At 41.8% G+C, this 15,711-nt stretch overlaps 1 protein-coding gene across 3 annotated transcripts in view; it reads left to right on the forward strand.

Moving 5' to 3' along the window:
• Window positions 1–15,711, forward strand: part of slc45a4.L (solute carrier family 45 member 4 L homeolog) — a 63,602-nt gene that overhangs the window by 2,204 nt on the left and 45,687 nt on the right. Inside the window, exon 1 of one of the 3 annotated variants that reach the window (XM_041566661.1) lies at window positions 7,206–7,291. The exons of 1 other annotated variant lie outside the window; for it this stretch is intronic. The gene's annotated coding sequence lies outside the window, so the exon portion shown is untranslated. Of the gene's footprint in view, window positions 1–7,205; window positions 7,292–14,693; window positions 15,232–15,711 lie in introns of those variants that run through there. One more of the 3 variants, XM_018268290.2, reaches the window with a different exon arrangement.

Raw genomic sequence — 15,711 nt, forward strand, 5'->3', positions numbered from 1 at the left:
TTTGGGCTGCAGTTCAGTCGCTGCTGTTGTGTGATGGTCTTCCCTCCCCTGGCCAAACTGACCAATCATAGCAGCTGTTTACTTCACCTCTGCCATTCATCTCTGTGAGTTATAGTTCAACCTCTCGGATTGATTCACTGTACCTGCAGCAAGGTCACAGGGCAATTTCTCTGCAGTATCTTTAAATCACCTTATTAAGGTTTCCCAGATAACTCCCACTACTTCTCTTGGGATTTCTCTACCTGGAGACAATAGAACTGCAATTCCCAGAAGCCCCCACTGCACAGTGTAAATGTAGAGCGGAAAAAAGAGACTGCAGGGGTAGTGCATTGTGGGAATATCCCAGGGAACTTGCTGAAGATGCTGCCGCTATTCCCTCTTGGGGACCAGTATGTTACTGCAGGTCACTCAGGAGCTAATTGGTTAATTAGAAAATCCTGCTTTAAGTTCAGTGTGGTAGCAGTGCATTGTGGGTAATGAGTAATTATCGTTCTGTGGTCTGACATGCTGATAATCATCAATTATTTAGGATTCAAGTGATTGCACTGTGTTGTTCTGTCATAGGTCAGTTGCTGCTGTAATTGGCAAGACTCAAGGGGAGGGGGTTGTTTATACTGGTTAAACCTCAACTCCCATCATCCTTTGCCAGGCTTGGGTGCTGGGAAATGTAGTGCTGGTTTATTGAACATTTACATGGAGCCCTTATCATAGCTGGGTGATGTTTAGGAAGCACTTTACATACATTACATAGTGTATGGTCATGTGACTATTATATAATAATGCAGCATGTGTGTATATATATATATATATATATATATATGTGTGTGTGTTATATATGTGTAATACATGTTATACATGTTATATGTGTGTTATATATGTGTTATACATGTTCTATATCTGTTATATGTTATATATTTGTTATATGTTATGTGTAATATATATATATATTATTAGCATTCTGACCATGTGCAGGAGCTTCATTGCATTCTGGGAACACTGACCTTGCTGTTTTCTGCACTGGGTTAACCTCTTAAGTGCCACACACTGTTACATGTCTTGAGTACATATGGACAGTCTGTTACCCCCTGATCAATCACTATAGGTGCTGAGACGGTGACCCGCATGCTACAATTCTATTGGTCAGTCAGGGCACCCACGCAAATAAATGCACAGCACAGTGAAAGGGGTTAAACAGTGGAACACAAAGCTGCACGGTGCAGAATGCCTGGGGTACATAGTGCTGGGTATACTGATAATGATGATAGAACATTGAGTCCATGGAGCAGAAGCCATGAATAATGGAGCAAGAGTATATGGTTTGCAATCACTAAGCCCTGCTCCCATTGGCCAGGCAGAGGCATCTGCATTCTGTCTATGGTGAGTTATGTAAGAGAGAGATAAGGGAACAGGGAGACAGAATTAGATCAGAGCCCCAGGGTGACACCCCACGTCAGCTCTTCTTGCTCAGCAACGGCCCCACATTCTGAGGCTCAGCTGTATAGCAGGGGGGCTACGTTATCCTTTATCAGAAATGTCTGGCCTTTTTTGGCTTTACTATAAGCTCCAGCATCTACATGGGACTGTAACTGTGCAATATTGTGTATAGTAAGGCAAGCTGATGTCAGGTAGTGTGTATAGTAAGACAAGCTGATGTCAGGTAGTGAGTATAGTAAGACAAGCTGATGTCAGGTAGTGTGTATAGTAAGACAAGCTGATGTCAGGTAGTGAGTATAGTAAGACAAGCTGATGTCAGTTAGTGAGTATAGTAAGAGAAGCTGATGTCAGGTAGTGTGTATAGTAAGACAAGCTGATGTCAGTTAGTGAGTATAGTAAGAGAAGCTGATGTCAGGTAGTGTGTATAGTAAGACAAGCTGATGTCAGGTAGTGAGTATAGTAAGAGAAGCTGATGTCAGGTAGTGTGTATAGTAAGACAAGCTGATGTCAGGTAGTGACTGAAGCGTGATGTTCAGGTAGTAGTAAGAGTCAGGTAGTGAGTATAGTAAGACAAGCTGATGTCAGGTAGTGTGTAGTAGGAAAGCTGATGTCAGGTACAAGTCAAGGATGATGTCAGGTAGTGAGTATAGTAAGACAAGCTGATGTCAGGTAGTGTGTATAGTAAACAAGCTGATGTCAGGTAGTGTGTATAGTAAACAAGCTGATGTCAGGTAGTGAGTATTGTACGACAAGCTGATGTCAGGTAGTGTGTATAGTAAGACAAGCTGATGTCAGGTAGTGAGTATAGTAAGGAAAGCTGATGTCAGGTAGTGTAGTATAGGTCAAGCTGATGTCAGGTAGTGTATAGTAAGACAAGCTGATGTCAGGTAGTGAGTATAGTAGAAAGCTGATGTCAGGTAGTGGTAAGTAAGGCAAGCTGATGTCAGGTGAGTATAGAACGACAAGCTGATGTCAGGTAGTGAGTATAGTAAGACAAGCTGATGTCAGGTAGTGAGTATAGTAAGACAAGCTGATGTCAGGTAGTGTGTATAGTAAGGCAAGCTGATGTCAGGTAGTGTGTATAGTAAGACAAGCTGATGTCAGGTAGTGAGTATAGTAAGACAAGCTGATGTCAGGTAGTGAATATAGTAAGACAAGCTGATGTCAGGTAGTGAGTATAGTAAGACAAGCTGATGTCAGGTAGTGTGTATAGTAAGACAAGCTGATGTCAGGTAGTGAGTATAGTAAGACAAGCTGATGTCAGGTAGTGAATATAGTAAGACAAGCTGATGTCAGGTAGTGAGTATAGTAAGACAAGCTGATGTCAGGTAGTGATTATAGTAGACAAGCTGATGTCAGGTAGTGAGTATAGTAAGACAAGCTGATGTCAGGTAGGTGATATAGTAAGACAAGCTGATGTCAGGTAGTGAGTATAGTAAGACAAGCTGATGTCAGGTAGTGATATAGTAAGACAAGCTGATGTCAGGTAGTGAGTATAGTAAGACAAGCTGATGTCAGGTAGTGTGTATAGTAAGACAAGCTGATGTCAGGTAGTGAGTATAGTAAGACAAGCTGATGTCAGGTAGTGTGTATAGTAAGACAAGCTGATGTCAGGTAGTGAGTATAGTAAGACAAGCTGATGTCAGGTAGTGAATATAGTAAGACAAGCTGATGTCAGGTAGTGAGTATAGTAAGACAAGCTGATGTCAGGGTAGTGTGTATAGTAAGACAAGCTGATGTCAGGTAGTGAGTATAGTAGGCAAGCTGATGTCAGGTAGTGGTATAGTAAGGCAAGCTGATGTCAGGTAGTGAGTATAGTAAGACAAGCTGATGTCAGGTAGTGAATATAGTAAGACAAGCTGATGTCAGGTAGTGAGTATAGTAAGACAAGCTGATGTCAGGTAGTGTGTATAGTAAGACAAGCTGATGTCAGGTAGTGAGTATAGTAAGACAAGCTGATGTCAGGTAGTGAGTATAGTAAGACAAGCTGATGTCAGGTAGTGAGTATAGTAAGACAAGCTGATGTCAGGTAGTGTGTATAGTAAGACAAGCTGATGTCAGGTAGTGAGTATAGTAAGACAAGCTGATGTCAGGTAGTGAGTATATAAGGCAGCTGATGTCAGGTAGTGAGTATAGTAAGACAAAGCTGATGTCAGTTAGTGAGTATAGTAAGACAAGCTGATGTCAGGTAGTGAGTATAGTAAGACAAGCTGATGTCAGGTAGTGAGTATAGTAAGACAAGCTGATGTCAGGTAGTGAGTATAGTAAGACAAGCTGATGTCAGTTAGTGAGTATAGTAAGACAAGCTGATGTCAGGTAGTGAGTATAGTAAGACAAGCTGATGTCAGGTAGTGAGTATAGTAAGACAAGCTGATGTCAGGTAGTGAGTATAGTAAGACAAGCTGATGTCAGTTAGTGAGTATAGTAAGACAAGCTGATGTCAGGTAGTGAGTATAGTAAGACAAGCTGATGTCAGGTAGTGAGTATAGTAAGACAAGCTGATGTCAGTTAGTGAGTATAGTAAGACAAGCTGATGTCAGGTAGTGAGTATAGTAAGACAAGCTGATGTCGGGTAGTGTGTACAGTAAGGCAAGCTGATGTCGGGTAGTGTGTACGGTATATTAAGACAAGCTGATGTCGGGTAGTGAGTATAGTAAGGGTGTAACTGTGGTGTAGTTCCCTGTATATAAGTGTAGAGTATACAGATATATAATTAGGGACTGTAGTGAGGGTAAATAATATGGTTGGACTATAAATGTGACGCAGTGAGTAGTAAGGCAAGAGGTGCCAGGGATGGGGGGAGGGGTATATTATTATATCAGGGCTGCCACTGAAATCCTCTCCAGATCAATGAATCAATAGGCTCTAGAGCTGCAGGTTGGATTATAAATCATTTGGGCTGAGACAGGAGGTGAATTTAATTATGGGGGGGGGTACATTCTCACTCCGGGGGTGGGACGTCAGGAATGTGATTATTGCGCAGAGGCCGAGCCATGAATAATCGCAGCAGTATTCGCATGTCCCCACACGTGCAGCTCAGCCACACTCACTGCTGCACCTCCCCATGCGACTTATTGACCTGTCAGTCATTATTATCCATGTCATGTGACCTGTTTCCTCTCATTCAGAATTCCTGCTTTTATTTATCTGTCATCCCTTCTGATTCACCTCTTAGTATGTTATAGAAATGACTAATTCTAAGCAACTTTTCAATTGGTCTGGATTATTTATTTAGTTTTTTTCTTCTGACTCTTTCCAATTTTCAAATGGGGGGGGTCACTGACCCCATCTAAAAACAAATGCTCTGTAAGGCTACAAATGTATTGCTATTACTCCTCTTTCTATTCAGGCCTCTCCTATTCATATTCCAGTCTCTTTTTCAAATCAATGCATGGTTGCTAGGGGAATTCGGACCCTAGCAACCAGATGGCTGAAATTGCAAACCCCTTGAGGCCAGACAAAGAATGCCGTTTGCTGATAGGCTGCTCCCGTACACAAAGGCCACATTTTATTGCCACTGATGTTGTTCTACAGTTGGGGCCACAAAAGTCTCATGAACTGATCTTCTGGGCCCCAGGAAATGGTGTAAAATGATTGGTTACACAAATAGTATTTGTATGCAGGGCTGTGATTGGTTAAACCTGTACGCATGCTTAATATGGAATCACATGTTACCTGGTGGCCAGGAGCAGCACATAATTTATTAATATGTCACTGGTTAAGATGAATATTATTTATTACTACATTTATTTCCTGTAAGTATTTAGTTCCCCTTTAAAGCACTAAGCACGTGGGGTTCAGTGCGGGGGCGCATGGTGTAGGCGGATTTTATTGCTGCCCGTGAGAGATCTTTAATTCTGCTGTTTCCTGATTGGGAGTAAATTGGATAAAAGGATTTCCCAGTAATCCCCATTGCCCTGTCGTACCCAGCGGAAGATTAACTTTTAGTAGGGTATAAAATGGTTAATTCTAAACAACTGTTTCTTTTTTTTATAGTTTTTGAATTATTTTCCGCCTTCTTCTTCTGACTCAGCTTCAGCTTTCACACCTGAGTCACCGACCCCATCTAAAAAAAAAATACTCTGTAAGGCTACAAATGTATTGTTACTGCTACTTTTTATTCCTCCTCTTTCTATTCAGGCCTCTCCTATTCATATTCCAGTGTGTTATTCAAATCAGTGCATGGTTGCTAGGGGAATTTGTACCCTAGCAACCAGTTGGCTGAAATTGCAAACCAGAGAGCTGCTGAATAAAAGGCTAAATAACTCAGTTGTCTCAGAAAATATCTCTCTGCAGCATAATAAAAGGTGAACAGCTCCTTTAAAAGATGTTTCCAAAACTACAGGGCTAATGCCCCACTTACCCTGACATGAGCCCAAAAAGTCCCCAAGCCACTGCCTGTTGTTGGATAAAGGGGAAGTATACCTTTCTTTTTTGTGTACTAATAATTAAACAGCAGGCGGCTCAGTGTAAGTTGATGAGATGAAAGCACGTCCTTTCCGTGGGTGAGACATTGGTTGCAGGTATGCAGATATTTTTAGTAAATAGGCATGCGACTGGATGCATTTCACTGACCTACTTCCCAGCGTTACTGTTGGGGAGAAAGCAGGATGGGCTTTATATACAACACATACACCAGTCTATATTTGCACCTTTTCCACCTATAATGTTACTTCCCAGAATCCTGCATTCTGTTCTCCAAGTCTGCAGCACTTTGCTTGGGGGAAATAACCTGCTTTCTGTTCAGCGGGTTTGGGCAGAAATGTTAGCCCGGGGTCCAAGGTTAAAGATTATCTTGACTGGCGGTGCCTAGTAGATTGGCATCCTCCCCTGGGTAATAGCATTTTCCCTGTCTTTAATGTGAAATCTAATCTTACATGAATACCTGAAAATGAACTCCGGTGTAGGCAGCAGGGGTCATTTATGAACACGGTTGCTTTAGAGGGGTTTGTTCACCTTTAAATTAGTTAAAATAGTTAGTATGATGTAGAGAGGGATATTCTGAGACAATTTGCAATTGGTTTTCATTTTTTATTATTTGTGGTTTTTGAGTTATTTAGCTTTTTATTCAGCAGCTCTGCAGTTTGCAATTTCAGCCATCTGGTTGCTTGGGTCCAAATTACCCTAGCAACCATGCATGGATTTGAATAAAGACTATGAATAGGAGAGGCCTGAAATAGAAAGATGGGTAATAAAAAGTAGCAATAACAATACATTTGTCGCCTTACAGAGCATTTGTTTTTTAGATGGAGTCAATGACCCCAGTTTGAAGCTGGAAAAAGAAGGTAAACAATTCAAAAACTATATAAAATGAAGGCTGATTGAAAAGTTGCTTGGAATTAGCCATTCTGTAACATACTAAAAGTTAACTTAAAGGAGAACAACCCATTTAACTAAAAACAACCAATCATATGCTTGCTTTCATTATTCTGCATGCAATAGTCTGATGAAAGCTGATTTCTGATTGGTTCCCATGATCTAAGTTGGACGCCCATATGTGCTTCAGCTGGTGTCTAAAGGACACATTGTGGCGTTATATCCACAGATGTGGAGGGGGAGGGGAATCCCAATTTGCCCCCTGGCTCTGATGTCTGGTGTGTAGTTATAGTAACACTATGATATTGTATAATAATTGTCCATATTGTGACCCACAAGCTGTCTGGATGCCAAGGCAACCATAGGGGGGGGGGTCAGCGTTTAGTAATATAACAGCTGGGGGAGGGGTTACCCTTTGGAGGAGGGGCATTGCCTGACTCCTCCTCCATTCTGTCTCCGCCTCTACATCTTAAAGCTGCCTCGCTCTTTATAACCAGCTCTAACCGAGAATCATATTGTGGCTTCTTCTTCTTCATCTTCGGTAGGAAAACATTTACTCCTTTTCTTGTGTCCCGTGATTGGCTGGCAGTCATGTGCTCGCTCGGCGGTTAAATGCTGACACCCCGGGGCCCCAACTTAAACTAAATGAGTCATCAGTTGTCAGCATGAGATCCGCACTTTGTCTGGGACGGGGTGCAGTAGGGCTCAGAGCTTGTGGCTTGTGGCGGGGATCTGTGGCTACTTATGTCACGAGTGATGGCTGGAGAATGGGGGCCGGAGGGGCCGAGCGCAGTTTTGAGGTAATGGAGGTCAGACCGCCTGCCCGGCCTCTATAGCTGACAGTCACATGTACAGAAAGAGGAACTGGAATTGGGAAACAGATGCTGAAAATCTAATGACAATAGCACTTTTATATTATAACCATCCCCCCCCCACCGTGGATCGTGGAACCTGCTGCTTCTTATACTAATAAATCCAGCGGTCATGATCTTTTCACTGTTTGATAAAAAATGGCTGCCGATACCAGGCCTGGACTGGGAGTCAAAATAGGCCCTGCCATTCCAAGTACACAGAGGCCCCCTTCCAGCCCAATATATGGTGACTTTCTATGGAATCATACAGCAGCCCCTCTGGCATTTGCCAGAACCCACAGATTACCAGTCCTGACAGTACCAGGTCAGGAGTATTGCAACCGAGTGTTTCTGCTGTCTGTATGGGACTCGCAGCATGAGCGACTCACAGCAGCAGCAGCATCAGGGAAGATGTTCCTGTGTCTCTGGGCTGAAGTTCTGGATTTGAGGAGAATAAACCCCTTGTACATGAGCTGGTGTGAATGCAGTTGCAATTGGTCATTGGGGTAACAAGCAGCAGCATTAAACTCTGTGCTACATGAGCGACATGGTCTCCTCCTCCTTCTCTAGTAAATTCCCCTGGGAATATTGGGAGTCACGGGGCTGCCAGACTGACGTAACTGTTTGCCCAAACTCCATAAATCAGAGGCTTGTGGGGCCCCTGGGGAAGTTAGAATTGAGTTATTAGCAGCCCAGGCTTGATCAATGTTCCCTGTGTTTCACAAGTGCAACGACTCTCTCATCTCATGTGCAGCAGATTCCTCATCTCTTCTGTCTTTGTGTCCGTCTGTCCAGCATTGTCACTTGCAGTTATTAAGTGTTTAAAGGGGTTGTTCCCTATAAATTAACTGCTATTATGATATAGAGTGATATTCTGAGACAATTTGCAAATGGTTTTCCTTTTTTATTATTTGTGGTTTTTGAGTTATTTAGCTTTTTATTCAGTTTGCAATTTCAGCAATCTGGTTGCTAGGGTCCAAATTCCCCTAGCAACCATGCACTGATATGAATAAGAGACTGGAATATGAATAGGAGAGGCCAGAATAGAAAGTTGAGTAATAAAAAGTAGCAGTAATAATACATTCGTACCTTTTATAAAAAAAATAATACATTTGTAGCCTTACAGTAAATTTGCTTTTTAGATGGGTCAGTGACCCCATTTGAAAGCTGAAGCTGAGTCAGAAGAAGGCAAATAATTAAAAAACTAAAAAAAAATGAAGGCCAATTGAAAAGTTGTTTAGAATTAACCATTTTATAGCCTATTAAAATTTAACTTAAAGAGATACTGTCACCAGAAATGAATCCATTTTTACAACTATCATAGTATTGGCTTTGTTTGCTACGTATAATTTTGCCATAAAGTATTTGCTCAAAGCTTTTTAAATTACCTGTCTGACTCCCTGTGTTCCTGTATGAGGGGGCTGCCATACAGTATTTGTGCAGCAGGAGTCCGTTAGCATTAGAAACTCTAACTGTCAGGCTGAGATGGGACAGTCAGGTTTAGGAACTTCAACTAAAAATGATATACAAAAACAAACCTCTCAGCAAAAAACGATCAGCATGACCTATAGGTAACTTAATGTACATTCATATTATGCGTCACTATCACTTTAAAGGTGAACCACCCCTTTAAAGAGACATTGTAACTTTTATTTTTGCACTTCTCAAAGAATAAAGACCAGTTGAAGATAATCTCACAATTCCAATGTTTTACGTTATTCTAATATTTATTTATTTATAGGTGAACTTGCCCTTTAACACAGGCTAAGGGTTGGCTTCCTTATCCAGGCCAAGCTTTCTTGTGGCATCTGTAGTACATTGGGGGTTATGTGGTGTCATCCCTGTTGGGCCCCGGGCTCCCCAGTCAGTCGTGGCACAGCCAGTGGCCCCTCATCATGAAATCTTCCCTTGTGTGTGTATTATAAAGAATACCTATTGTTACTGTGTATTCAGAGTAAGGGAATGCATGCAGAGTCCTGATTGGTGGGTTCTGAATGCACAGGAATGATGTGTTGGCTGCAGTAGATACAGTCTGCTGTATATTGCGGCTGCTCAGCAGTGTTACAGTCTCCGAGACCTGAGATGGGCCCCTGTTCTAATTCTGGGGCCCCCCTATGCCGTTGGGCTGGGTGCACTGCTGCTAGCGCTAATGGAAAACGTTTTATGGGAAACCTGCTTGTAAATAATTGATGTGCCGACCAGCATGCTGCCTCCTCCGCTTCCTTCCCCTGCTGTGAGAATCCTTTTAACTTGGTACAAACGCTCATTATTCATGTACAGGACCCGTCTGTTGTACCCCAATATTGTCCAGAGCCCCCGCGGGAAGCTCCTCTCTAGCCACTGGCACCTCCTCCTATACGTAGCCAGTAACATAGTTTGCCCCAGTGCAGCCAATCAGGAGTTAGCATTTCTGGCCTATAGAATTACAATCGGCGGCCATGATTGTAGGGGCAAGTGTATTACATAGTGTTTAGCTTTTATCTCCCAATTCCAACAAGAACTGCTTATTCACCCGAAACTGGCACTGGCACTGCAGATAATGATGTTTTATCATCACATACAGGAGAAATGCATCAAAAATGCTAATAATGCTCTGCAGTTGTCCAAAGAGCTTGCGATCTAATGTGTTACCTCTCGGAGATTGTGATTTTGGGAGCTTCAGTGCTAATTAGTACAGTTGGTGCCTTTAACTAGGGATGCACCGAATCCACGATTTTGGATTCGCCCGAACCCCCGAATTCTTCACGAAAAATTCAGCTGAATAACAAACCAAAGCCGAATTTGCATATGCAGATTAGGGGTGGGAAGGGGAAAACATTTTTTACCTTCTTGTTTTGTGACAAAAAGTCACGCAATTTCCCTCCCTGCCCCAATTTGCATATGCAAAATAGATTCGGATTGGGTTCAGCCTGGCAGAAGGATTCGGCCGAATTCCGAACCGAATCCTGGATTCCTACCTTTAACGGTTAATTCTGTGTTTCTCCCTGTTTCCTAAATGGATGTTTTTCATATGTCTCCCCTCCCGCTGACTCTTAAAGGATTTCGCTTGCTCAGGACGCAGGTCGAATGCTTCGCTGGCTGCTGAGAGAAGCAACTTACTGATACATTGGGGCTTACCCGGACTTTCTTCATGGGTGAAGCAGTTTCTGTTAAAAAGAAAAATAAAGGGGAAGTTATAGTGCGGAGCTCTGTTTTTGTATTGAAGGGTCTATTGGTACATGTGCAGTTCCTGACGTATTTCTCCATAAAGGGGTTGTTCACCTTTAAAGTAACTGTAGTATGATGTAGAGACAGAAGCAATTTCTAATTGGTTTTCACTTTTTACTATTTGTGTTTTTTTTAGTTATTTAGCTTTTTTTTTAAAATATTTTTATTTGTACATTTATTCAAATGATATACATGGCAGTACATTTTACAACATTCAAAGTATTAACAATTGTGGACTGCCTTTTTGAGTTATTTAGCTTTTTATTCAGCAATTCTCCAGTTTGCAATTTCAGCAATCTGGTTGCTAGGGTTTAAATTACCCTAGCAACCATGCACTGATTTGAATAAGAGACTGGGATATGAATAGGAGAGGCCTGAATAGAAAGATGAGTAATAAAAAGTAGCAATGACAATACATTTGTAGCCTTACAGAGCATTTGTTTTTAGATGTGGTCAGTGACCCCTATTTAAAAGTTTTAAAGATCAAGAAAAAGAAGCCAAATAAATAAAAAAGTATAAAAAACAATGAAGACCAATTGCTTAGAATTAGCCATTTTATAACATACTAATTTAAAGGTGAACCACCCCTTCAATAAACACTGCACTTGGTACAGGGGACACATGGGTGAGAGTTTAAACATGGCGGCACGGTGCTTCGAAAGACAATTTTCCCGTCCGGCACAAGTTTTATTGATGAGGGGCACCAGTCTGGGCCGGGGGGATTGTGGGACCTGTAGTCCAACAGTAGCCAAGGAAGGATTATAAAATGCCGCCAGTCATCAGGATCTGGTCAAGGGCACAATCTGTAAAACACTCTTTTTGTTGTTATTTGGTTGTCGGAGAGATTTCTTATTTAGCAACAAGCTGTTCATTCCTCCCCTGCTTAGTCTGACTCCAAACTAATATTTATCCCCAGAAATATCCTAAAAATGCGAGAGTCGGGGCTTTACTGCGGCGCAATTTATTAATCGGTGAAAGTCGCCCATTGTTTTGCAGTAATAAATGCATTGTGCTCCCGGCCTTGTTTTTCTCTCCAGATTAATTGTGCGGATTATTCCTGCAAAGGGACCTTTAATGCTGGTTTTCTTTGTATCTGGATCTGTTTGTTGCCTAAAAAAAGGGAGATTTCAGTGAAAATTCTGCTCAGCCGACCAGTGTTGTTCTGTGACCATATAAAGGCACAAGGCTGCAGACTGAGTTATACAGGGAACTCTGAGTATCACTTATGTATTATAAGGGATAATGTACCCCCTACTGTAAATGATAAGGATATTAGAAGTCACTGAGGGGTTGTTCTGTGACCATATAAAGGCACAAGGCTGCAGGCTGAGTTATACAGGGAACTCTGAGTATCACTCATGTATTATAAGGGATAATGTACCCCCTACTGTAAATGATAAGGATATTAGAAGTCACTGAGGGGTTGTTCTGTGACCATATAAAGGCACAAGGCTGCAGGCTGCGTTATACAGGGAACTCTGAGTATCACTCATGTATTATAAGTGATAATGTACCCCCTACTGTAAATGATAAGGATATTAGAAGTCACTGAGGGGTTGTTCTGTGACCATATAAAGGCACAAGGCTGCAGGCTGAGTTATACAGGGAACTCTGAGTATTACTCATGTATTATAAGGGATAATGTATCCCCTACTGTAAATGATAAGGATATTAGAAGTCACTGAGGGGTTGTTCTGTGACCATATAAAGGCACAAGGCTGCAGGCTGAGTTATACAGGGAACTCTGAGTATCACTCATGTATTATAAGGGATAATGTACCCCCTACTGTAAATGATAAGGATATTAGAAGTCACTGAGGGGTTGTTCTGTGACCATATAAAGGCACAAGGCTGCAGGCTGCGTTATACAGGGAACTCTGAGTATCACTCATGTATTATAAGTGATAATGTACCCCCTACTGTAAATGATAAGGATATTAGAAGTCACTGAGTTATGCAATACATAATCCCTCACTGAATTTCCTTATATTTGACAGCAGGGGATACATTATTCCCTATTTTAGTTTATCACTGATTGACCTTGCTGTGTGACGACAACTATAAAGAATATTCCATTAATTATAATTAAAGCTAATAGAGTGCACTGCAGTGGACACCGTGTCCATTAGATGGTTTTATTGGCAGCACTTCCAGACCACAGAGATTCGCCGAGTGTTTGTGTAATACACTGTTCCTAATGGAGCCTCATGTGCTAAACCAAGTGCTGCTCTTTATTTCTGGCCTGGATATTTTACTTTCCATTTTACCTTATTTTTTGGGGCTAAGTGTTTTCCTGGCAGTTAAAAAAAGATATGTTTTATAAAGAGAATTTATGCACAGTTTTGTTTCACGGGAACAGTCTGCAAGGGATCAGGAATCTGGGGTTAGAGATATTCGTACAGGCAAGGGACCTCTTATCTGGAATCCTTGGGGACCTTTGGTTTGCTGGATAAGGGGTTTCCCAGAATTCAGAATTTTTGCTCCCTGGTGTCCAAGTTTTCAGAAAGTTTTGGGTACTGGAAAGCGAGTCCCACACCCTTTATAACATATATTTTAAATTGGTTGTTCACCTTTGAGTTAACTTTTAGTATGTTATAGAATGGCTAATTCTAAGCAACTCATCAACCGGTTTTCATTTCTTCTTTTTAATAGTTTTAGATTTATTTTGCTTTTTCTTGATCTTTCCAACTTTTAAATAGGGGTCGCTGACCCCATCTAAAAAACAAATGCTCTGTAAGGCTACAAATGTATTGTTATTGCTACTTTTTATTCCTCATCTTTTATTCAGGCCTCTCCTATTCATATTCCTGTCTCTTACTCAAATCAATGCATGGTTGCTAGGGGAATTTGGACCCTAGCAACCAGATGGCTGAAATTGCAAACTGGAGAGCTGCTGAATAAAAAGCTAAATAACTCAAAAACCACAAATAATAAAAAATGAAAACCAATTGCAAATTGTCTCAGAATATCCCTCTCTACATTATACTGACAGTTAACTCAAAGGCGAACCACCCTGTTACTTATCTAAACCCAATGCATTGGGCTCTTCAGGAACATCTAGAGGCACATTTATTATGGGTTGAATTTTGAATTCATGTGAGTTCTTTTTTTTTTATTTCAACTCACATGAATTTGATTTTATTCCAAATTTGAATATTCAATTATTTATTTTAAAAAAACGAATATGTAAAACTCGGACGAATTGTACCGACCCGAAAACTCTCATTCAACCGAAAACCCTCTTCAAATTCTATTCGAATTCGACCAAACTCGATTCGAGTTATTTTTCTCCGAAAAAAAACCCATGAATGTCAGGAAGACAAACAACTCCAAATTGGTCACTGGACCTCCCCCATTGACTTATACAGGAATATTCGAATAGTCGAATTCAGATTCTTAGGGCAGAGACACACGCTGCTATTTCGGGAGATTAGTCGCCCAGCGGCAAATCACTTCTTCGGCGACTAATCTCCACGAAAAGCCTTCCCGCCAGCTAGAATCTAAATTGCTGACAGGATGGCACTTGGATTGATACGGTTTTCCAAAGTCGCCGAATTTTCCCTGTGAGGCAACTTCGGGGACGACTTCGGAAAACGAAGCATTCTAAATGCCATCCCTCCGGCAATTTTCATTCTAGCTGGCGTTAAGGCAGTTCAGGGAGATTAGTCACCCGAAGAAGAAGCGATTTGTCGCTGGGCGACTAATCTCCCAAAATAGCAGCGTTAGTCTCTGCCATTAAAAGGCCAGACTTTGATAAATCTAGAGAATCTAATTTTTAAAAATATTTGATTCCAGTTTGGATAATTCCCTTGTCGAATTTGACAGTTTTGATTCAAATTCGAATTTTCTATTTGACCCTTAATAAATCTGCCCCCTACTGTTCTTGGACCATGTAGATCCAGGGGTATGTATTGTGCACTAATTGGGCTCCTGCCCTGATTGGCCAGTCCTGATCAGTTGTAGGAGGAGTCTGAGTGACTAAAGATATTGGCACAGAGAGGGGAAGGTGCTTTTGGTTCCAATCATGCGGTGCCTGGGCTAAGGTTTCTTTCTATATAAACGACTCCGGCGCTGCTGTGGAATTGATCCGAATGAAACTCAACTCGGCACATTTCACGCCTGCCAGAGGGGGGGGGGCATACTGCTTTCCAAATAGCTGGCTCCTCCCCCTCTCCTGCCTGCCAATAGGATCTTATGTTTGGTGCAGTCCGAAAACAAACAGCTCACAGAGAGAATGGCCTCGCTCTAGTGCTCAGCAGCAGTTCAGCCCAAAGACAAGGGAGCAGGTCGTGGGACTCCACCAATTCCCTGCTGGGATTGGATATTGCCCTGCAGGACGAGGAAAATCCACTACAGCCTTCAAGGTTAACCCATTAAGGCCCTGCTGGTGTGTAGAGGACAGTGTCAGCTAGGTGGGCTTGGGGTAAGTCCTGCACACAGGTACAGGTGATACAGGTATATTGTGCCGCTTATTAACACAAATAAATTGCACTTGGTCACTTTTCTTTATATATTTGTGTTTATAAAACTGGGCAGAGAGTATCGTTTTTTCTAGTGACTAAAGGGGGAATTAACCCATGTAGACAAAGGTAAATAGAATTAGCATTTCTATCTTTTTGTTATGTCCTAAATCCTGGCACACGTAGCTGTTTCGGGGGTTCCATGCTCTGAATGATCCAAATCCCACCCAGGTGCACCCCCTGACTCCTTAAAGTGCAGTTCTCCCCAGTAGGGGAGTTGTAGTTCAACAACTGATGGAGTGTCACAGGTAGGACATCCCTGAATGCGTAGTTTTTATTTATCTTTGGGATTGGTGAAATGCAACTGAGCAAAGTGTAGTTTTGTACCTAGGAGCTTGCAGTCTAACGGCACTGTATCGCTCGATCATTGCTGGGAAATCTCC

Source organism: Xenopus laevis, chromosome 6L (genome assembly GCF_017654675.1).
Source record: "Xenopus laevis strain J_2021 chromosome 6L, Xenopus_laevis_v10.1, whole genome shotgun sequence".
NCBI lineage: Eukaryota > Metazoa > Chordata > Amphibia > Anura > Pipidae > Xenopus > Xenopus laevis.